Below are 25,234 nucleotides of genomic sequence, written 5' to 3' on the forward strand. Positions count from 1 at the left end.
GGCAAATTGAAATGGATCCAGCATCTCTAGGAGGTGTGGTTTAATGTGATCCATCACCAGATGCTCAAAGCATTTCATAATGGTGGAGGTCAGTGCCACAAGCTGGTAGTCATTGAGTACCAGGATGATGATGGCTGTCTTGAACCTGTGGACTACTGCAGTGAGGAATTGAAGATATCCGTGAAGACCTCTGTCAATTGGTCTGCACAGTCCTTCAGTACCCGCCTTGTGTGGGCTCACCCCAGATCAGGTTCTCCTCACCTCAGCTGCGGCTATACAGAGGACCAGTTCATCAGGATGACTTGGAGCTTTCTTTGGCATCATCCTGTTCTCATCAATCCGTGCATAGAAGGTGTTCAGTCTGTCCGGAAGGGAGGCGTCATTGTCCTTAATTCACAAGGTTAACTTGTGATCTGTAATAGTCTTGATCCCATGCCACTTGCGCTCGGGCCACCGGTGTCCCACAGCTGTCTGTGGATCTTCTGTGCATACCCTCGCTTTGCCTTCAGGATTGCACAGGAGAATTCAGCCCTGGCTGATTTTAGTGCCTTTCTATTCCCTACCCAACCACAGTTTCTGGTTAGGCAAGATTGTGAAGCAATTTGAAACCTCAATGCACTTGCTAATGTAGTCAGTCTCTGAGCTAAGTCTGTGTTCCCTGCTTCAGTAGGTTTAAACCACACAGAATCTGAGCAAACCAATCTGCTAATTTGAAAGTACGGTTCGTGTTTTGCATTTTGATGAAAGTTTCCTGATCATAGATACAATCTAGCGGGTTGGGGATTTCACCGTTTTGAGGAGCCGAAGTGACCGCTGCAACCTTGCATGCAACCATCTGGTCATTCATTGTGAAAAATGAGGTGGTCAAATTCAGGGAATTGGAATTTATTGAAGAGATGGAAGGCATTTGAGGTATCGTAGATGTAGGTGGGGAGGGACTGGACCAGGGGAGAAAAACTGGAGTCGAGGTAAGATGCTAGTGGCTCGGTGGGGCAGGAGCTTGTGGAAACAATGGGACTACCTGGATAATTGGGTTTGGGTATCCTGGGTAGGAGGTAGAAGCGGCAGTGAAGGGATGGGAAACAATGGGGATGGAGGCACAGGGAGTGAGATGACCAGAAGTAATGAGGTTAGAGATGCGATGTGAGATGGTGGCTTGATGTTCTTTGATGGAGTAAGTAAGAGGAGGTGTTTGAAGGCTGTCGTGTGGCTTCAGCAAGTAAGAGGTCAGTGCGCCAGACCAAAACAGCACCACCCTTGACTGTGGGTTTGATGGTAAGGTTGGGATTTGTGTGAAGAGAATGGAGCCTAGAGGGTTCAGATGGGTTGAGATAGAATAAGAGAGGGGAGTAGTTAACTTGAGATGGTTGATAACTCAGCAGCAATATGAAAAATAAAGAAATAAAGATGCAGAGCAGGCAACTGGCCAGGATGAGGTATCCAAGAGGAGGAAGAAAGCTTAAGGGGAAAAGGGGTCTTCAGTGAGGGATGGAGAATCATGGTGGAAGAAGTGGGCACGGAGATGGAGACAACAGAAGAAGAGATTGGCATCATTGCATGCAAGGAACTCATTGAGGTGTGGGTGAAGGGAGATGACCTCTACTGAGAACAAAATGTTCCATCGGAGAAGTTCAGTGAGAATGGTAAAGACCAAACAGTGGTCATTGTGGGTGTTAGTGTGGTGGAGAGTGTTGGGAGGATGAGGGTAAGGGGAAGTGAAGAGTTGGGGAGATCAGAGGGTGGAGGTGGGAGGTCAGAGCAGGGAAGTGAAAGATAGGGGGTGTTGGAGGATGGTCAGTGATGAGTTGGGCAAGATGAGGATCTGAGGGGTAGCTAATGGGAAGAAAGGGGTATTAAAGGAATATATGGGGTTGAGTAGGGAGTTGGGTAGACTGAGGTTAGGAGTAGGGGTGGTGGGATGCAGCAAAGGAGTTATCCAAGGTGTCAGCCTTAAGAAGGCTGAGACTGACATGAGAACTGGTGAGGGAGTCAGCGTGGAGAGTGGGATGGGGTGGTTGGGACCAAAGTAGATATTTGTGTCATTGAAAACGCTGGGACCAGGTGGGAAGTCCGTGTCAAAGCTTTTGAGAGATCCGGGAAAAGCTATCTCCTGGGTGGTGGAAATTCTGGATGTAAAGGACACCCATCAGCTGTGGCAGGGCATAAATGTAATAACCTGCTATAAAACCAAATCCGGTGCAGTAGTAGATGACAGAGCTCTGCTCCTAGAGGAACTCAATGCCTTTTATGTCTAATTTGACAGCAGTTACAGTGAAGAACAACCCCTCCTCACCCCTATGTTCCCTGATGATCCCATCCTGTCTGTATCTGAGGATGTCATGTGTGCTGCCTTCATGAGAGTGAATCCAAGGAAATCATCTGGCCTGGATGGAGTATCGAGCCAAGTATTAAAAACCTGTGTTGACCAACTTACCAATCTATTCACGGATATCTTCAACATCTCACTCCAGCAGGGTGTGGTACCCATTTGTTTCAAACAGGCGTCAATCATACCAGTGTCCAAGAAGAGTGTGGTAACCTGCCTTAATGACTATTGATCAGTAGCACTTACATCAACAGTGATGGTGTTTTGAAAGGCTGGTGCTGAAATGTATCAGCTCCTGTCTGAGTGGTGACATGGATACGTTCCAGTTCGACTTTCGTAGCAACAGGTCTATGGTGGATGCTATCTCACAGGCTCTACAAAAATCCTGGAACTCCTGGACAGCAACGATGCATTCATTTGATGCTTTTTATTGACTACAGTTTGGCATTTATCACCATCATCCCCTCAAAACTGATCAACAAACTCCATGACCTTGGACTCAAGACCCCACCGTGTAATTAGATCCTGGATTTCCTCACCTTCAGACCACAATCATTGAGGATTGGTAAGAACATCTCCTCCACAATCTTAGCCCCCTGCTTTACTCACTTTACACCTATGACTATGTGCCTTAGTACGAAAATAACACCATCTACCTGGAGTACTGTGTGCAGCTCTGTTCTTCTTGAAATATTGACTTTGGAGGAAGTTCACCAAGTTGATTTTGGAGATGAGTGGGTTAGCCTTTAAGGGAAGATTGAGTTGCCTGACTTGATGCTGGAATTCTAAAGGATGAGACAAGATATTATGGAACATAAAATTCTGAAAAGGCAAGAAAGTTGTTTCTACTGGTAGGTGAAACTAGAACTAGGGGACATAGCCTCCAGATTCAGGGGACTCACCAGCATGGAGATGAGGAGGAACTGACTTTCTAAGAGAGTCGTCATCTCTGTAGAATTCTCTACCAAGGAAACAGATGTGACTTCTCCATTAAATATTCTTAAGACACAGTAAGATATATTTTGGAAAGTGGAGGAATTAACTTTTATTGCAAAAGGCAGGACTGAGTCCATGACCAGATCAGCCATGTGATCCTTAATGAAAGAGAGAAGAAATAGAGTTAATCTTGAGGACTTGACCCTGGAACTCTGAGCACTGCTTCAATGTTTCAGCAGCTTGCACAACTATGGTCCTGAGGTCCACCCTGACTTGATGGATGGGAAGACCAGACAATCTTCACCACCTGACAATCATCCTTGTACAATCATTCCAGCTCAAAAAAAAACACAAAGATGATGTAAAAGTGGTTGCTGATTTTGTACCTGCACATTTTGTTCACACTGGTCTCATGCCTGCTGCTGCATGTTGAGTGAGAAGAACTGCTGGGTAATCTGCAATGAAGGTAAACAAATCTGAAGATGCAGAAAAGAGCTGGTGGAATCTCAGCAGGCCAGCAGCATCCATAGAAAGCAATTGGCAGTCAACATTTCATCTGCAGACACTGGGGATCTAGTGCAGTGGTTGTCAAACTGCTACTCCTCCCCCTAACTTCATATTCCACCTTAAGTCATCCCTACACCATCAGGGCTCTGTGATTAGTCAGGGATGGCTGAAGGTGGGATGTGGGTGGGAAGGGGAAGGTGGAGAACCACTGTTCCAGACCCAATTGTTACTGAAGTATTTATTGGCCCATTCCCTTTGGAGTTATGAAGCCGTGGACATAACGAGTCAACGAGGGTCGATTAAAATAGTGGTTTTCAAAGCTTTTTCTTCCCATTCACCTACCAGCTTAAACAATCCCTTACTAATCACAGAGCCACGTATGGGCATAGGGACTGCTTCAGGTGGAATGTGAGTTTAGGGGGGCAGATAATCTTAGATAATCTGCAATCTCCACTCCTTAGGTAATCTGCAATCTCCACTCCTTAGATGCTCCCACTAAGTGTTATGCTTTGCCCTTTCCATGGAGCACTCAACAGACCTGGTGGAAAAATGTTGAGGAAAATAATTATTGTCAAAGTGTGGCTCAGTGGCAGAGGAGAGGACAGGTTGCCCTGACAGAGATTGCACAGAGCCGTCACTTCCAGAAGGAAAAACTGTCAGCTTTGTGACGTAGTGCTTCTATCTGAGCTCCTGGCCTCAGATAGCTTCTGGGTCACAAGCATACAGCATAAAACATCGCGTAAACATCTCTTGCATAATTCTGAGGCGCCTCCAGAATGTTTTAAAAAAAACGGAATTGAATTATTTCTTGTCACCTGCATCGAGATCCAATGGAAAACTGTGTGCCCTCCACTCAAGTCAACCTTCAAATTGAACAACATGTGATGCCAAAATAAAACACCAGTATTAATCGAAAACTAAAGCGTGGGGTATAATGTTGAGGAGAAAAGTACAGTTAATCGGTGCAATGTGTCATTTTATATTGATGGAGGTCCATTTGAGAGTTTTATAACAGAAAGAGAGAAGCTGCGCATCAATCTGGAGATGTGTGTTTTCAGACATGTATTTTCTGTCCAAAGGAAGGGGTGGGTGGGGGGGGGGGGAATGCGTGCCTGACTTGAGAAATGTCCATTAAGACATTGGGTGCTTTCGTGAGCCAGTGGGAGGCAAAGACAGAGTCAGTGGAGGGGAGACTGGCCCACATGATGGGTTGAGCTGTGTTCACACCTCTCTGCAGTTTCCTGTGGTCTTGGGCAGAGCAGATCTCAATTCAACCTGTGCTGTGTCTGGACGAGATAGTTTATTTGGTGAGGGGAACTGGGGACATGCTGAATTTCTTCAGTCTTCTCAGGCTTTGGTGTGTTTTCTTGATCGAAGCATTAACCTGATTGGACCAGGACTGTTTATTGGTGATATTTATTCCTGAACATTTAAAAGCTCTCCACTCTCACCACTTGAATAGATTCTACCCTGCAGTAGTAAAATCTGTACAATGGTAGATTTAGAAATTTCTTGTATCATTAGAAGTCAATGGTTGTGTGTAGTGGAAATGTTCTCAGGTGCATCTACCTCAATGCAAGAAGTATTGTAGGAGAGGTTGATGAGATTGGAGTGTTGATGGGCACATGGAATTATGACATTATGGCCATTAGTGAAACTTATTTGCAGGAAACTTATTTCCAGCTCAATGTTCTGGGCTTCTGTTGCTTCAGACACAATAGAGCGGGGTGATGAAAAGGGAAGGAGTAGCATTGCTCATTAGGGAAAACATCACAGCAGTGCAGGACAGATCAGAAGGCTAGATTATATATATATTGAGTTTATATGGGTGGAGTTGAGGAATGAGAAAGGTATGACCACACTGATGGGGTTATATTATAGACCACCCAATAGTCTATAAGAATTGGAGGAGCAAATCTGTAGAGATTTTGCAAACAGCTGCAGGAAACATAAGGTTGCGATAGTAGGAGATTTTAATTTTCCACATATTGACTGGGACTCCCAAATTAAAAAGGCTAGATGGCTTGTGTAGAACTTGCAGGAGCTGTGGCAGAAATATTTAAAATGCCCTTAGCCACAGGGGTGGTGCCAAAGGAATGAAGGGTAGCTCATGTTGTTCTGTTGTTTAAATAAGGCTCCAAACGTAACCCTGGATATTATAGGCTGGTACGCTCAGTAGTAGGTATATAATTGGAAGGTGTTCTAAGAGATTGGATATATAATTATTTGGATATCCAGGAACTGATTAAAGACAATCAACATGGTGTGATAGGTCACGTTGAACCAATCTTTTTCTGGGAGATTACCAAGAAAGTTCATGAAGGAAAAGCTGTGGATGTTGTCTACATGGATTAGTGAGGCCCTTTACGGGGTCCCACGTGAGAGGTTCAGATGCTCAGTAAATGGTAGGGCACTGAGGAGTGCAGTAGAACAGAGGGATCTGGGAATATAGACATATAATTCCCTGAAAGTGGTGTCTCAGGTAGATAGGGTTGTGAAGAGAGCTTTTGGCGTATAGGTCTTCATAAATCGATATACTGAGTATAGGAGTTGGGATGTTACGGTAAAGTTGTATAAGACATTGGTGAGGCCAAATTTGGAGTACTGAGTACAGTTTTAGTCACCTCACTACAAAAAAAAATCAATAAGATTGAAAGAGTGCAGAGAAGATTTACTAGAATGTTGCCAAGACTTCAAGAACTGCGTTACAAGGAAAGGTTAAACAGATAATGACTTTATTCCCTGGAGCATAGAAGAATGAGGGGAGATTTGATAGAAGTATTTAAAATTTTGAGGGTGATAGAGTAAATGTAGGTCAACTTTTTCCACTGAGGTTAGATGAGATACAAATTAGAGGACATTGGTTAAGGTTGAAAGGTGAATAGTTTAGGGAGCACATATTCACAAAGAGAGTGGTGGGAGTGTGGAATGAGCGGTGAATGTGGGCTCAATTTTAACATTTAAGATGTTGAACAGATATGTGGATGAGAGAGGTATGGAGGACTATGGAATGGGTGAGGTCAGTGGGACTGTCCATAAAAAATGGATTGGCACAGACTAGAAGGGCTGAAGGCGCTGTTTCTGTGCTGTAATGTTCTATGGTTTTACTTTCTAAAATTGATGACCAATTCTTTCATGTTTCATGAGGTAGAGCCTGCTGCCCTAATACTGGGCCACCAGATTTTCCGTCTCCTTCCTCAGCCCAGTTACCTTTTTCTGTTCTGTCTCCTTCCTCTGTTCCATCTCATCATTATTTGAGATCCATCCTGTGATGGTGGAGTCATCTGTAGACCTAGAGGTGGAGTTGGAGCATGGGCAGTAAGGGGCTGAGCATGCAACCTTGTGGTGAACCAGTGATGAGGACTCTCCTCATTGATTCATCGGAAGATGCGAAGGACTTGGTGCAGAAGCTTGGGGATGAGTTTGTTTGGATCACAGCATTGAAATCAGTGCAATGGTTAATGAAGCACTGTAGTTTCTCCTTCCTTTATAACTGAGCATTTATACCTCCTCCATTCCCATGCAAACACAGAGAAATCAATTCATTCATATTTTCCTGCAAAAGCCAATTTTTCTATTCTCATGAGTTGGGTATGTTTGAGTGGTGGTCTTTGTGGATTGTATCCCTGCAACAAGTGAACCAGGGCCAATAAAAAGAAAAACATTTTGTGACTTTCCAGTCAAGCAAGTGGATTCCATTGTGACTGTCCCCTCCTGGCCTTGCTTTGCACCTCCCAAAATGAAAAGAACACGTAATTTTAAACTAGTGCAGGCCAATACAGTGAAATTCTGACTTCATTTGGTTGCATGATTTACGAGTGAGGTAACTTGGCACAGACTTAGCTCAAGTCCTTCTTGTTACATTCATGAAGCTTGTCCCATTTCTCACTAGTATGTCAATTTAACTCAGAAACCAAAAAAGAAGCTGAGGTGGGAATAGAAAATGACAGTCTGTGACAATGGTCTTCTTTGGCTGGAATATTCAATTCTTGGTGAGGTCTGTTTCCTTAATGAGATTACACCCAACTATGTGGATATATTTCTAAATGACAGATGAAATGTTTGAGAATGTTCAAATTCTCACCCAAAATTAAATTTGACCAATTAAATAAACTGGATTGCTGCATCAAAAAACAATCTAATATGATCCATGAAACACACAGATTTTCATGAAGCCCTGCTATTTCCATCAATGTGCTTGTGAGAAGGCAATCTATCATCCTTATTCAGTCTCTGAGTCCCGATCTACAGCAATAATGGGTGAAACTTCACCAGATAGTGGTACAATGATCTGAGTTCACATATCTCTATATTAGAGATATAAAATCTCTAATTTGCAAGTTATTGAGAAACGATTTAAGTAATGTTAGAAAATAAATATTTCAACTGTTTATTTTTCAACTATTTTCAAAGAAATAGAAAATGTTGAATTTATTTAAAATGCATTTAAACTACCATATTAAAAATATGATGGTAAATAGAACAAAATAAGTAAAGCACTTTCCAGCACTCATCTTATTCAGAGTCAGCGACTCCCATATGAGAATAGGCTTGCCACTCGCCTGCCTGTCGCCATGTTGTGGTGATAGGTTTCCATTGTATATAGTTATCATTGTTGGTTGTATATATAGAGCTGGCCTGCCCACGAATGACTCATACCCTATGACTCCTCCCCCGTGGTCTTAGGCCATAAAGGTTGAGCCACCTTTCCCTTTGCCGCCATTCCTATCTGGGATCCGGGCCAGCAAGATTCTTCTGTGTATTAAAGCCTATCGTTTCCTCAGCTTGTCTCTGTGGTTACTGGTAGTGCCCTACACACGTGTAAAACTGAGGACCAATCACAAAGTGCATCTTGGATTTCTTCTTCAGCATTGGTGAGTCCAGCATCAGAGTAGAGAGTCTGGATTCTGACTTACACCACCATCAAATCTCAGATAACATGATTGAGTCCATTAGGAATCAAAATGAGTGGACCATTCAGTTCCATGAGTACTGGAGTAGAGCTTCTACATCACTCCTCCAGTGACCCCAGTTCAATCCTGACCCCAGTACTGTTTGTGAGTAGTTTGTACATTTCCTTAGTAACTGCATGGATTTCTACTAAGTGTACTGGTTTCTCATCAAAACAGACAGACTGGTGATAGATTACTTGGCCTGCTGTAAATTCCTCCATGTGTATAGCTGAGAAGTAGAATATGAGCTAGCAAGGAATTAATGGGAATGTGCAGGCTTGGAGGTCAGAGGTCAGATAATCTGAGGAGAAGCAGCAGTTAGAATTTAAAAAGGAGGGGGGGGGCGAGGCAGCAGCAAGAAGCTGATTGGAGGAAGAGAGGTCGTGTGACCTGAGGTGTGGCAGCAATTAGAATTTATTATGTAGCAATTAGAAGCAGCAGCAAGAAGCAGATTAGAGGAAGAAACTGATTGGAGGAAGAGAAGTCAGGTGACCTAAGGAGTGGCAGTGGTTGGCATTTAAAAAGGAGCAAGGCAGCAGCAGAAGCTGTTTGGAGGAAGAGAGGTCATGTGATCCTGAGGCATGACAACAGTTGGAATTTAAGCAGGGACGGGGCAGCAGCAAGAAGCTGATTGGAGGAAGAAGCTGATTGATTGGTGGCGGGGGGGGGGAGAAGAAAGGTCAGGTGACCTGAGGAGTGGCAGCAATTAGTATTTAAAAAGAAGTGAGGCAGCAGCAAGAAGCTATTTGGAGGACAAAGCTGATTGGAGTGCATTGAAAAGGGTGTGAGAGCAACAAGAAGTTGATTGGAGGAAGAAGCTGAGTATTGTTATAAAAGTAAGGATTCATGTCATGGAGCAGTTATTGAGGGAGTGGTCTGAGTTGCAAGTCCTTGAGTCAATAATTTTTGGTAAGAGCAGGTGAGGATTATAGTGAATTGTGTATTACTAATTAAAACTGTTAATAGACTGGGCAGCTCCAAGAAAAGTGCAGAGAACAAAACAAATGACTCTACATCATCTTTGTTGACCTCACCTAAGCCTTCGACACCGTGAGCAGGAAAGGGCTTTGGCAAATACTAGAGCGCATCGGATGCCCCCCAAAGTTCCTCAACATGGTTATCCAACTGCATGAAAACCAACAAGGTCGGGTCAGATACAGCAATGAGCTCTCTGAACCCTTCTCCATTAACAATGGCGTGAAGCAAGGCTGTGTTCTCGCACCAACCCTCTTTTCAATCTTCTTCAGCATGATGCTGAACCAAGCCATGAAAGACCTCAACAATGAAGACGCTGTTTACATCCGGTACCGCACGGATGGCAGTCTCTTCAATCTGAGGCGCCTGCAAGCTCACAACAAGACACAAGAGAAACTTGTCCGTGAACTACTCTTTGCAGACGATGCTGCTTTAGTTGCCCATTCAGAGCCAGCTCTTCAGCGCTTGACGTCCTGTTTTGCGGAAACTGCCAAAATGTTTGGCCTGGAAGTCAGCCTGAAGAAAACGGAGGTCCTCCATCAGCCAGCTCCCCACCATGACTACCACCCCCCCCACATCTCCATCGGGCACACAAAACTCAAAACGGTCAAGCAGTTTACCTATCTCGGATGCACCATTTCATCAGATGCAAGGATCGACAACGAGATAGACAACAGACTCTCCAAGGCAAATTGCACCTTTGGAAGACTACACAAAAGAGTCTGGAAAAACAACCAACTGAAAAACCTCACAAAGATTAGCGTATACAGAGCCGTTGTCATACCCACACTCCTGTTCGCCTCCGAATCATGGGTCCTCTACCGGCATCACCTACGGCTCCTAGAACACTTCCATCAACGTTGTCTCTGCTCCATCCTCAAAATTCATTGGAGCGACTTCATCCCTAACATCGAAGTACTCGAAATGGCAGAGGCCGACAGCATCGAGTCCACGCTGCTGAAGATCCAGCTGCGCTGGGTGGGTCACGTCTCCAGAATGGAGGACCATCACCTTCCCAAGATCGTGTTATATAGCGAGCTCTCCACTGGCCACCGTGACAGAGGTGCGCCAAAGAAGAGGTACAAGGACTGCCGAAAGAAATCTCTTGGTGCTGCCACATTGTCCACCGCCAGTGGGCTGATATCGCCTCAAACCGTGCATCTTGGCGCCTCACAGTTCGGCGGGCAGCAACCTCCTTTGAAGAAGACCGCAGAGCCCACCTCACTGACAAAAGTCAAAGGAGGAAAAACCCAACACCCAACCCCAACCAACCAATTTTCCCCTGCAACCACTGCAACCGTGTCTGCCTGTCCCGCATCGGACTTGTCAGCCACAATCGAGCCTGCAGCTGACGTGGACTTTTACCCCCTCCATAAATCTTCGTCCACGAAGCCAAGCCAAAGAAAGAAAGACAAAGATATGTAGTGAGTGTTATATGTGGGGTTCTTGGGGGAACTTCAAGCCTACAGTTATGCCAGGTGCACTGAAATACATATCTTTAGGGACCGTGTTCAGGAACTGGAGCTGTGGCTTGATGCCCTGCTGTTCATCAGGGAAAGTGAAGAGAAAATAGACAGGAACTATGTTGCATTAATATAGTGCACCTCTGACCATTTCCCTTCCGCAACTAGTATATCAATCTGGATAGTATTGTTGAAGATGGCCTGTCACAGGACAATCTTGGTAACTAGTGTCTGGCACTGATACTGAAGAAGTATGCAGTTATGATTGGTGATTCTATCGAGAGGAGGATGGAAAATAAATTCTGTGGGCCTGATAAAGACACCTGGATGGTGTGTTGCCTCCCTGGTGCCAGGGTACATGATGTCTCTGATCAAAACATTGAGGCGAGAGGGTGAGCATCCGGAAGTCTTGGTACATGTTTGTCACAGGTGCATTGAGCACCCTTTTTCTTTTTTTGGAATTTTGATGACAGAAATTATTAGTAATTCTTTCTTGCCTAAAGACAAACTGGTTAACACTTGATTGTTGGTGGCAGTGTAATTAAAGAAAATGTACAGTTTGCATTAGAGAATTAAATTCTCAAATATCTTCCAATTAACAAAGGCCAATCTGAGAGATTTTGGATTTTTAAAAATATTGTTAAGGCAAATAATATGTTGAAATTGGTCTTGAACTGTGATGGAAAATAGCTTTTCATGACTTGGCAGTATGTTTTCCATCTGATCTTCTGTTAAAGTCCATTGGTGATGTTTCAGCTGGTTTGCAGCTGAAGACCAATTTCACTTGCAATGGCTTTTGTGGCACATTACTGTGAAGAGCTAGTGTTGCTTTAAGATGGGTGGAAAATGTATCCTTTGCTTAATGATTCCAACCTTGCATGAACCAAACTGCAGCAGTTCCGTCTCAGTTGCCACAATAAACAATCATGTTTGCCTTTTATGCTGCTTTTTCTTAGAGTTTTTCTTCAGAGTAGGGCAGAAAAAGGTGGAAGACTTGAATGACACTGAGCAAACCTGCAGTTTGAGTCTGGATTGGTATAATGATCCTGGCTAATTTGTAACTTGGAGAAAGCCAATGTGAATCTCTCAAAGTTGAAGTAAACCAGACAGGGACCTGTACAATGCTACAGTAATCTATGCAAATGTGGTAGATTGCAGGAGTTTTTTTTTGTTTAAAATGGGTCCTTCACCCTAAAAATTTTGGTGTTAACTGGAAAGTTGCTAGTCATTAATATAAATTTCAGCTAATAAAGAACTTGTCACTGATCCCTGTGATGCACCACTGGTTACAGGCTTCCTACTAGAACAGTAACCCTTTACACAGTTCCCTGACTCCTACTACCAAGCCAATCTTGTATTCAATTTGCTACCTCACCCTGGATCTCATGTATTCTAACTCTGTGGACCAGCCTATTGTTTGGGTCCTTGTCAAAGATTTGCTAAAATCTATGTAGACAATATCCACTGCCCTGCCCTCATTATACTGGTGGGGCATGACCTCAGAAAAACAAAGCCATGATGATTGCCACTGAGTAGACCTTTTCTTTCTAAAGCAGAATCACTTCTGGTAACTTTTCCATGATGGATGAAAGTAGTAGTTCCCAGGCTTCCCCTTCCAACCTTTCTGAAATAAAGGCACAAAATTAGCCATCTAGCAGTTTCTGATGCTTTGACCAAGCTATCAAATTTACAAAAATCTCTATTGGAGCCTCTTCAATCTCATTCCTTGCTTCCCACACCATCTAAAGATGGATCGGATCTGGTCCTGGGAACATAACTTCTGTGTGCAATTCAGGGCTGCCAATACATTCTGCTTTCACCTGTGTCAATATCAATTCATAATGATACATAAAAATGTAATGTACATGATATCCTGCAACTGTTGTCCGTCACATGGTAAGCAAAGAGTTGCCATGAGTATTGCTTGTAACAATGAGAAACAAGAATCCTTTAAGAGAGACTGAGTACTTCTGCTGGTGCAGACTCCTGTTCAAGCCATTAACAGCCTAAGCACCAGATCCAAACCTCCAATTTGATTAGGAAGCCTTTAGCATTCAAAGCCCTTGGGGAGCCCTTCTTGCCCTTGGCACCCTTGAGAAACCCACTTCCAATACCTGGTTCCCATGAGCCAGTCTCCAGCAGCCCAGAGCCTGTGTGGGTCCTTTGACCACACGTTGCCTGCAGCCTTTGTAACTCCTTCTTGTATTAAATACACTATTTATGTTATATAAATAAACATTGAATTGTGTGCTGGAAACTTGCAAGTCACCTGCAGCCTGTGTAAATCCTTCCTGTGTTAAATAACTATTTATATTATATAAATACATGTTGTGTGCAGGAAGCAGCAGAAGCTGAACCTGGACTTGGTAACATTGTTATTTGCTGTAATTGAAGTTTGCTGATGCTGGAGTTCTTGGCTTGTGTTGGGATTGTGGACGTGGCATTTAATGCACTCCTCTGAACAACGGTCCTCATCACAACAGATGTTTTCCTTGCATGCAGATCAGGCTGCTTGATAAATTTATTCAATGAGGTTTTTTTTGCCTTCTACCCTGCTTTCCTCTGGTGCAGTACCACTACCAACTCATCAAAGAATGCCCTTTCCCCATGTGTCTCTGCTGTGATAACAGAAATAATCAGCCCATGAACTGATCAGCTATAAGAATTCTGTTTCAGTATTTCTCAGGCTGGTGAACTTGAGGGTCACTGGGCAAGATTTTTCTGAAACTTGTAACCCATTCAGGAAGAGATTGTTTACTCTCTTGCATTTTTTAAAATGCTGAGCCAGAGAGCCTCCATTCATTCATCGCCCGATGAATTCTTTCTGTGAGAGCACTCATGCCATTCTCTCTTCTATATTATTTCTCAATCTGCTTCCTCAACTCATTTGGCAAATGCAGCTCTGCTGAGAAAAAGCTGAAATTCCTTGAGAAACAGGGAAGCTGCTTATTCCATGTCTGTTTGTTAAAGCTAAACTTTCATCTTGTGTTATTTACAAGAGTTTCAAACTTTTTATCTGTTCTTCTGTTTGTTTCTCAGATGTGCAAGGGGAAAGATATTAAGCATTCTAAGGATGTCTCGTGTTACTGGGGCATTTCTTTATGGATTGAAAATATAAACCTTTTCACCTCGCTGAGGAACAATGCAATTAAGATGGTCTGGTCTGTAGATCTGATTGGCCTCCAGCCAAAATTATAGGCAGTTATTGTTTTCAGGTCAGGTTGTGCTGCAAACATGAGAGGTGAATAGCACAATGAAGTCTAATATCCCTGCGTCTGTCTGCTGCAATCAGATCACAGTGCATGCACAGACAGGGTAGAATGTGCTCAAGAATGAAAGGTTCCAAACACTCGAAGGTGAATCAGCCAGCAGCCTGCAAAGCAGAAGTGCACCTGAGCTGCCACGTTGCCATCCAAAGATGAGAGTAGTTCAATTGTTTTACCGTCTACAAATGCTGTTTGACCCACTGAGTGTTTCCAGCATTTTTGTGTCAAATCTTTCATCATGTTATTAAGCCATAGAATTCCGCAACATAGGAACAGGCCCTTCAGGCCAAGACACGCATACCGACCTTTTTTCCCATCCTCGGTAATATCCAGATGTTCCCACTGGGATTGTAAATTTCTATGCCAGATTTGTCCCTGTCCAAATGCATTTTAAGCATAATAATTTTAATTGAATTCACAACCTCCTCTGCATGTGCTTTCCAGGTATCAGCTTTCTTGGCACAGTGTGCATCTAAAAGAAAACTTGACCTCACCGATCCCCTTCAATACCTTCCTTTCACCTTATTATGAATGCCTATTAATCTTTGATACTCTCCTATGGGAAAAGTAGTTCTTGTCTGTCTGCCCTTTCTGTCTCCCATAATCTTGTATATTTCAATTAGACCTTGCCTCATGCTGCTTTGCTCCAGAAAAAAGAACAAGCCCACCCTCAATCAATTTTTTTCTCTAATTGAAGCAATATCCCTGTGAATCATTCATTTATCTTCACCTGTGCAATCATTATCCTGCCTATAATATGGACAAGAAAGGTTAAAATAGAAATGTGCAAGTGCAAATCTCACTGCCAGTGCACAGTTCTTCATCAATCAAGGACAAAGTCTGTTTCATATTCACTTTTGGGATCTTTCAACACCGAGGAAATTGAAAGTATTTGACAAGCATTCTTGTCAAACATTGCACAAGAGCTTGGAGGGAACAAATTAAAGCCAGTGTATTGATCCAAGTCGCTGAATGTTGGTAATAATTTGTACTTGGCTTTCTGTAGCATAAAATCATGACAAAACATATGAAAAGTTGATTAAAATTTCTGTTAATGTTAGATATTTGTTCCACGAGTATAATTATTCACATTCTGGGAACATTGTTATGAATGCAAGACAAATGTTGATAATGAATATGGTAATAAACTGCACACAAAGGAATAAGGGCCTTGCCAAAATATTTTATTATAAGCCCTCTTCACCTATTAAAATATATTATATGAAGAATTTTATGATATTGCCAATTGTTACAGAAGAGAAACAAGCAATAAATTGCAAAGATGCTGAAAGATATTTTTGGCTCTGCTAGCTGAGACTTCTCTGTCGGAGACTGCAGGTTTGGAGATGGGTGGCAAGCCATTGTTTCACAGAAGAACAGCCAATTTGAAAAGCTTGGAGAAGTAAAGAGACTGGTGCAAAGCCTGTGACCAGTTGATCTGCGATTCTTGTCATCAACAGCTGGGAGGATATGAGCAGCAGGTGAGTGCCTGCAGCTGCAGTAAGGGGAGTTTCCATCCTGACTTGCAGAGTGGGGAAAGGAAGCAGGCAATGAAAGGTGCATGACAAAAAAAGGCCAAAAAGATTCATGTGTCACTCTTTCTTTGCATGAAATCATCTAATGCTTGAGATGTTCCTGCATGTTCTTCCTATTTAAAGTATTTCATTCCAGCGTTGCTGTAGGATTTGTGGAGACAACTCCTGGTTCTGCCAAGGTAAAAAAATATCTTGTGCTGTTCCCTCACTTGTTTTAAAAGAAGTTTCACTGCCAGAGAGATGCATTTTGTTCTTTGAATGCCCTGCATCTAAAGAGTAGTTCAATTTGATGGAGCAACAATAATTTCTATTGACACGGGCTTGTGGGCCGAAGTGGCCTGTAACTGTGTTGTATGTCTAAATTTAAATTTGAGAGACCTTTGAATCTGTCAGGACCCAAGCTACCTTCCATTGAAAATAATTTCAAAGGTTGCAATCTTTCTTTGGGAGGTGAATTCTTGCTTGAAATTCACTCTGGGATATCATTTGAAAATGAAAGGTGAACTCTGCAGATAGGTGAGCTGCTTGCAGTTAATGTCTCTTCACCTTTTCCTATCTCTATCCATTGGGTGCTGAAATTGAACTGAATTGTGTTGGGATAGACTAGATGAGATAATACTCTGAGATAGTTTAAAGATTGGAAACTCCTCATAAAAAGCAGCACTTTGGTGTGAGGTCCCAAGCTGAGAAACTTCCCTCCACAGCAAATAGAAAAGACTCTGCTGGAAGAACTTAGGAAAAGATCTTTTGTTTAAAGCAATAGTTCTCAACCTTTTTCTTTCCACTCACATACCACTTTAAGTAATCCCAATACCATCGGTGCTCTGTGATTAGTAAGGGGTTGCTTAAGGTGGGATGTGAGTGGAAAGAAAAAGGTTGAGAATCACTGCTCTAGACCCAATTGTTACTGAAATATTTTGCTTGAGGAAAAATTGTCATTGGCCCATTTCCTTTGGAGTTATGAAACTGTGCACATAACGAGTCAATTTGGTTTTTCTTTCCACCCACATACCACCTTCAGCAATCCCTTACTAATCACAGAGCACCAATGGCATAGGTAAAACTTAATATGTGAGAGGAAGGAAAAAGGTTGAGAACTAGTTTCAAGTCTCTCACCATTGTGGAGAGGACAGATGATTGAGGAATTGAGATGCAAATTGATTTAGGTGAATGAAGTATAATAGTTGGCAGGTCTCAAGACCACAGAGTGTGAAGGATCCCTTGGGTAAGAGCTGATTTGTGCAGTGAGGAGGAGCATTCTGAAGGTATCAGAATGGGTTGTGAGGTTTGTTGTGCAGATGATAGAGGGAGGATCGAGAGAAATAGATGGGAGATCAGCTGGAATAAGATCAATGCACCTCATTCTCCAGCACCGATGAAGACATTTAAAACCTGTTTCATTGTCCATGTCTCAGGCCCTCTACAGGCCTTGTTCGCACTTGCAATTCAACACTGCATGCCAGTTGACATCACTTAACATTCCCTGGATTGTCCCTACATGTGCATCATCTTGTTTCCATGGTGTGCTTTTATTTTCATATGGCAATACATGGTACAATATGATAGACTGTCAAGGCTGCTTTTGTTTGTGTCTGTGTCCAATAAAATAGAAACCATTTTCTCAGTGGAATTAAAAAATCTACTGGAGGAGCTCTACAAGAGTGGGGAAGAAAAGGATGGTTGATACTTCGGACTGACCCCTTCATTGAAACTAGACCAATCTTGATGAAGTCTTCATATTCAAAACCTTAAACAATCTTATTCTGCCACTGAAGCTGCTCAACACAGAGTTCTTTGGCATATTTTTTGGTTTTGCTCCACATGACAACAACTGCAGCCTCTTGGATCTCCATTTTCTCAGTGTTCTTCAATGAAGTATCCAGTATGAATTATTTGTGGTTAGTTGGCATTAACTTCTGTCACCAAAAATAAAGCATGAAAATAAAACATTTATTAATGGGTTGTATGAATTGTGTTTGGTTTACCTGACCTTTGTTCTGCATATATTTATTAAAAATTTCAAAGATCAATGATTAATTGCATCTAGAGAAGACATCAATCTGTTTATTACTGATGCCTTCATTAAGAATAAAGCATTGTTCTTTCTCAGCTAGTTATTTCTGTGTGACCTATCATGCAGCCAAGGCTTACTATGCTCTGCACAGACATTTTTAGGGAGGTCAGATTTTACATGTGGGCATGGCTATAAATCAAAAACATGATCCTTACTTTGAGCTTTAAAAAAAATCCCATTTACAGCATCTTTCCAACCAGAGGGAATAAATGCTGTTTTTTGCAAAATCTGCATATTTTCTGAACTAAGAATTTGCACTAAAAATTCAAAAATCTTTCAAGAGTATTGTTGCGGAGTCCAGAGGACCCCCAAAACCAGCAGCAATAGATATGCTCTACAACACAGGGTTACTTAAACAAAAGTAGTTTTTAATTATATTTGAACAAGAAAACAGAATTAGACTTTAACTTATTACTACCAACTTACTTAACCTACCTCACCTACTTAATCCCCCTTCTAATACTAAGTGCAGGTGTATGTAATGTATATTTAAGATAAGAAAAGTTCTTTGGATCACAGTCCAATCTCACTGGTTTCAGGCAATTCTTGTACTGTGCACAGAAGTGAGCATTAACAAAGGTCACTAGTCTTTGATGCTTAACAGGCAAATGGTAACCATTCAGGAGGGTTATTGCTGTTTTTCAGAGAGATTCCTTTTCCAGGACATCTGCAACTGATTCCTTCTCAATCAGTCTTGATGATGAAACTTGCCTCCTTCAGGGTTCTCCAGATGATCCTCTTTCTTTCAGGTCACCTTTCACACTGTCCGTCTTCTCCTTTGGCCAGGAAGCCTTCCAAAGTTTGGAAGCTTGTCCCTCTGGAACTGATATCTTTGGCTTGGCTTCGCGGACGAAGATTTATGGAGGGGGTAAAAAGTCCACGTCAGCTGCAGGCTCGTTTGTGGCTGACAAGTCCGATGCGGGACAGGCAGACACGATTGCAATGGTTGCAGGGGAAAATTGGTTGGTTGGGGTTGGGTGTTGGGTTTTTCCTCCTTTGCCTTTTGTCAGTGAGGTGGGCTCTGCGGTCTTCTTCAAAGGAGGTTGCTGCCCGCCAAACTGTGAGGCGCCAAGATGCACGGTTTGAGGCGTTATCAGCCCACTGGCGGTGGTCAATGTGGCAGGCACCAAGAGATTTCTTTAGGCAGTCCTTGTACCTTTTCTTTGGTGCACCTCTGTCACGGTGGCCAGTGGAGAGCTCGCCATATAACACGATCTTGGGAAGGCGATGGTCCTCCATTCTGGAGACGTGACCCATCCAGCGCAGCTGGATCTTCAGCAGCGTGGACTCGATGCTGTCGACCTCTGCCATCTCGAGTACTTCGACGTTAGGGATGTAAGCGCTCCAATGGATGTTGAGGATGGAGCGGAGACAATGCTGGTGGAAGCGTTCTAGGAGCCGTAGGTGGTGCCGGTAGAAACCCATGATTCGGAGCCGAAAAGGAGTGTGGGTATGACACGGCTCTGTATACGCTTATCTTTGTGAGGTTTTTCAGTTGGTTGTTTTTCCAGACTCTTTTGTGTAGTCTTCCAAAGGCGCTATTTGCCTTGGCGAGTCTGTTGTCTATCTCATTGTCGATCCTTGCATCTGATGAAATGGTGCAGCCAAGATAGGTAAACTGGTTGACCGTTTTGAGTTTTGTGTGCCCGATGGAGATGTGGGGGGGCTGGTAATCATGGTGGGGAGCTGGCTGATGGAGGACCTCAGTTTTCTTCAGGCTGACTTCCAGGCCAAACATTTTGGCAGTTTCCGCAAAGCAGGACGTCAAGCGCTGAAGAGCTGGCTCTGAATGGGCAACTAAAGCGGCATCGTCTGCAAAGACGATATACGTATATTGGAAAGTATATTGATACTTTGTGGTTTTTGCAAAAAGCATTCTGCAATAGTCCTACAAAGATTCTGTATTTTAAAATGTTTGTGTGCAACCTGCTCTAACAATTCCTCCCGAACCACCTCTAAAGACTCTGTCGCAGTATGATCATGTGACAGCAAAGATCAGGTCATTTAACAGAATAATAGGCTGCAGTGCATGATGGACAAGAAATGTATTTGTTGATTAGTTTTACCATGAATTATGACTTTTGCTTACCACTCACGAGCAAGAAGAATGTGGCTTAAATGTGATTGCAGAGGATGTGTTTGATAGGTTCGACAAATTGAATTGTCTCAGATAGATTCAGTTTCCTGTATCGTTCAGCTTATTTGATGTCTGTTTTATGACCCAAATACTTTTTTAAAACACACATAAACCTATTTCCATTTGAACAATAGTGCAGTTGAAGTTCTGAACATTTACTGACATGCCATGAATATCATTGAAATAGAATACCTCCTGTATTGTGGGAGGGGGGAAAAGAAGTGAACAAGTTGCCTGGCAAAACCAAATATAACTATCTATTGGGATTAAGCCTCATTTGTTTGATGGTCCCCACGTGTACAGTTTTAGCAAGGTTACTATAGGTTACACAAGCCCTTTGGCAAAGCTTAATGCTGTGGAATGTTGCTGCGATAACTGTAGTTGTTGAATTGTATTTTCTGTGAGTGGCATGCGTGTTGGGAAATATACTCAGTAGTGTTGGTGCTGTTACCCCGAAAAACATTTCTTGATGCCATATTATTGCTTAGTTTATTAGAGAAAATTATAAAATGAAAAGCTATATCTTTCATTCCCGGCATTAAAAATTAAGTGACACACTGAGCCAGCTCATGCAAACCAATGATATCTGTGGAAGTAGTCGGTGAATTTACTCCATAAAGTTGATTAATGTGTGTGCCCATCATTGGGAGGGCATTATCCGAATTGTAAGTGTCTTCTTTATCTTCCAGTGAAACGGAACAAGTCCTCAAGCCTTTTCATTGAAACTGTGGTTGCTACTGCCTCACCTCTGTCACAGCTCACCCTCCTCTCTTGGATTCACCTCGGGCTGGTGCGTGAACTGGCCAAAATTGTTCCTTTGCAGCAATTGTGGCATTCCATTCAAATTTGACTGAATTATAGAGGGCAGATTACACCAGAATTTTGTTTACTTCTCTATATCTTTCAATTATTTTGAGTTCATTCCTGCTCTACTCTCTCTCCTCCATCCCAGCTCCCTGCAACATTAAATAATCAAACTGAGCAGATTGAGGAAGATCAGACCTTGCTTGTTACAAGAAACAATAATTCATGCTCCTGTACCGTTCCAATTCTGCATGGAACCAGGCAGGTGCTGTATCGGACTTTTTCTTCGGTGTGGTCTCTTCTGGGCCAAAATTTCCATCCCACCTCCAAAAGATACTGAACACTAGCATTGTGTTGCTGTCATGAACCTTTTTTTAAAAAAAAGTCATGCTGGAAACACTGAAGTCTGGCAGCTGAAGTTTTAGGTCTAAGAAACTTTGTTAGAAGTGGGTGAAAGAAAAAAATAAGTTGAATTTAAAGTGTGGGAGGTGTGGATGGAACACAGGGAATATCTCTGATGGGATGAGGCAAAATGGATTATTGTGGCAGTTTGAAGCAGGTGATGTTGCAAACAGAAAAATGGTAGGTCAGTCTATCTCAGGAAGAAAAATTGAATGAAAATCTAAGATGAATAGCTGGCAGAAATGACAAATTCTGATTATAGACCAAAAAGGAAGACCAAGTTCCTTCAAGTTGAATAAGTCATATATTTTAAAAAAATTAGGTGCTGTTCCTCAACCTTGCTTTGGACCCTCTTGTGATAGATGAGGAAGCAACAGTCAGATTAGTCAGAATAAGATTTGGATGGAGTGAAGGTGGCAAGCAACTAGAAGCTCAATTCACTGCTATTGACTGAACTTGTAGGCACCACCATCACTGAATCTTAACTTGATCTCTCCAATATTACAGAGGCCATATTGTGAACTCCCATGTGCACAAAATTAGAGGGACTGTTTAGATCACTGATTTTTATTTTTATATTGTATTGTATTGAGTCTTGTTAGGATTGGACCAAGTGTTCAACTTGTTAGTGCTTTCTCTGTGTTCAACGAAAGAATGCAAATATTTTTGATCTGAAATGCAAATTTTCCTGACCTAATTGGACTTTGAGAACTACAATTAATTAGCTACTTTCAGCATCTTTCAATAATCTTTAGAATGTGATCAATTGGAAATGGTGTTGATTTAAAAGTTCTATATATTCTTGCTTTGAGCACCTTTAGCCAAGTGAAATCTACTATTTGTTCATTCTCATGGCATTTGATATTATGAAAGTTATTCATCCTCTTGGGGAGAGTGAGAGATGGAAATATCTGCAATGTGTGGGTTTACGCTCTGATCAGTGATGGATGGTGTTGATATCTGAACAAATTTAATTTTTTTTTTGGATTGCTCAATGTTGTAAGCTGTGACTCAGTTCATAGGATCCTTGACCCAAGTCAAAAAGATGCAAGTTCAAATTTCACTTGTGCACAAATAAATCTGGGTTAAATCTTTGGTAACAATATATTATGAGGAGCCCTGCATTGTCTTTTATGATTGATGTATTAAAATAAGCTCAGACTCCTGTAATGAACATAAAAGGTACAACGGCACTAATTCAGGGAAGAATCAAGAAGGTATCCTCCCCATTATCTGCCACGATAACAGATTATTGGGGCACAAGATTTGTTTGGATAAAGCTGCTGCCTCATAGGTCTTGAATCCTGGATTCAATCCTGATTTCCAAGGTGATAGACGTGGAGTAATCTTGTGACTATCCTTCAGGTCATCCAGTTTTTTTCCCCACCCATTTGAAAGTCATGCGGGCTGGGCAGCTAATTGAACACTGAAAATTGCAGAGTGCACTTGCACTAACTTCACCTACCAATCACTGGTTAGAAACCCACATCCTCTAACAGCTAAGCAGTCAATGTCTGCCAACAGTTGAGGGATGTGTCTGCTTCATTTGCTGAACACTCAAATCTTCGAGTTCTTTGCATTCAAAAGATTTAAAGTGTGCAGATGACAGAACCCATATTCTAACTCCAAGCTGCATGTTGGGTTCTGCTGTCCATGTTGAAAGTGCTAATCTGGCAAAATCAGTAAGATTCACACAATGGGAAGAACTCTCAAGTGGCGACTTGTAAAGGTTTTACAGATAATTGCTTTCACATTTTCTGCAAATATCATTGCAGAGCATTTTAAAATGAAGTAAATTGTAGGGCTGTGAACTGCAGGTAAAATTGTTATAAATTCTTAGATGTTCAGTAGAATTTTAAGAATACAACTTCAAACTCTGAAATACGTTAACCATAAAATTATTCTATGTCTGAGCAGGGATAAGCAACACCAACCTTCAAGCCTGCTCCATGATTCACTGCTGTCACAGCTGACCAGATGTTGGACTAAACTCAATTTCTTGCCTTTGGCCCAGAACCCTCAACTTCTCCAGATCTTGATCATGTTCAAAATTCAATGTTTTAAAGATGTACAAGCCTTGGAGAGCAGTTTCTCCACTCACCACAAATGTGTAGCCCCTTATTGTGAAATGTTGGTCCCTTGTCTCCAGCAGCATCATAGAGCAAACCTTCATATTATAACCATCTTACAACATTACTATTAAAAAATAAAATAGTGCACGAAAATTGAGGCAGTGTCTTTGGTTCATGGATTATTCAGGAATCTGATGGTAGCAGGGAAGAAGCTGTCCTTGTGCTGTTGAGTGCTCGTCTTCAGGCTCCTGTACCTTTTTTTCCCCCAATAGCTTGGGTGGTGGGGGTCTTTGAGGAAAGAGACTTTTTTGAAGACACCATCTCATGTAGATGTTCTTGATGGAGTAGAGTCTGGTGCCTGTGATTCATAGGCTGAGTTAGCAACCCTCTGGAATTTATTCTTGTTCTGAGTTGGTGCCTTCATACCAGGCAGTGATGCAACCAGCCAGAATGCTCTCCACAGGACATGTAGAAGTTTATGAGAGTTTTTGATGACATAGTGAATCTCCTCAGACACCTCAAATTATAGCAGCTGGCGAGCCTTTGTGATTGCAACAACATGGATGCTCCAGGACAGATCTTCAGAGATGTTGACACCCAGGCATTTGATATGGTTGAATAAAATTGACTCTTTTTCTGCTTAGTTACAGATAGTTATGGACCCAATGCACTGAATTATTCTTTGTACACATGCTAGATATAGATTTGTCCATGAGGGAAAGCCTCCTCTCAGCCTTGGGATATTTGAAGTTTCCGTAAGATCATTACTTGAGCTGTTAAACTTGAGTGGGTGTGGATTTACCCTGCTTAATGGAGACATACAACATAAAACAGACTCTTCAGCCTTCACTTTCTTCACAAGATGATCTCTTCATCTGTGGAACGAACAGTGAACTTTTATTGAAATGTCACCTTGACAAGTCTATCGCTCTCTTTAACTCATTTTAGCCCAATTTGCAGATAAATTTGTAGTTCCTATGTTGGCTTATATAACCATCTCCAAACCTAAAGAACCAGAGAGGTAGTCAAGTATCCTTGATTCTGAGAGAACTAATGTAGAAATGTCTCTCCCTTAAAGAAGAACAAAACTGCATGTTCTACTCCAATTGTGGTCTTGCCCTGTGCAGCTCTGGAAAGATTTAAATACCTCTGGATTCCAATATTTTTTTCAAGACCAGTTGTCCAGCAAATTATTTTCTGTTTCTTGTTCCAGCTTTGTTTATGTGCAAGGATGCTCTGTGCCATTTCATCATATGGGGTCTCTTCAATAAAACAATATTATGCATTTTTCTTCCAAAGTGGCAAAACTCAAATAACCCCACATGATATTGCATCTGGCAATTTTCACCACTTACTAAATCAATTTACTTTTCATAATGTACTTATCACCATTTTTGTATGAAGTAAATCTAGCTAAATATGGATGCTTCCTACATTTAATTCATTAATATTGATGGTGGGTGGTTGAACCTCTTCATTGATCCATGTGATGTTCTCATAGCTGCACCTTGTCAATTTTAAAATAATCCATTTATCTTGGACCTCCATGTTCTCTTCATTCACCAATCCTCTTTTCATGCTGATTTTTTTTTTAAACCACAAGCTCGTTTGAACTTGCTCCTGAACATCAAAATGCACAATATCCAGTAGTTCTCTTTTCCCCACTCTGTTTTCACTGGTAGGTAAGACCAGAAAAAGGGGACATAGCCTCAAGATTTAGGGGAGTAGATTTAAGATGGAGATGAGGAAAAACTGTTTTTCCCAGAGAGTCATGAATTTGTAGAA

At 42.0% G+C, this 25,234-nt stretch overlaps 1 long non-coding RNA gene across 1 annotated transcript in view; it reads right to left on the minus strand.

The window, feature by feature from the left end:
• Positions 1–25,234, minus strand: part of LOC138738922 (uncharacterized) — a 144,577-nt gene that overhangs the window by 13,563 nt on the left and 105,780 nt on the right. The window contains exon 3 of the long non-coding RNA XR_011341865.1: positions 2,983–3,111. This is a non-coding gene — a long non-coding RNA (uncharacterized lncRNA). The remainder of the gene's footprint in view (positions 1–2,982; positions 3,112–25,234) is intronic.

The sequence above is a fragment of the Narcine bancroftii genome, chromosome 7 (genome assembly GCF_036971445.1).
Source record: "Narcine bancroftii isolate sNarBan1 chromosome 7, sNarBan1.hap1, whole genome shotgun sequence".
Taxonomy (NCBI): domain Eukaryota; kingdom Metazoa; phylum Chordata; class Chondrichthyes; order Torpediniformes; family Narcinidae; genus Narcine; species Narcine bancroftii.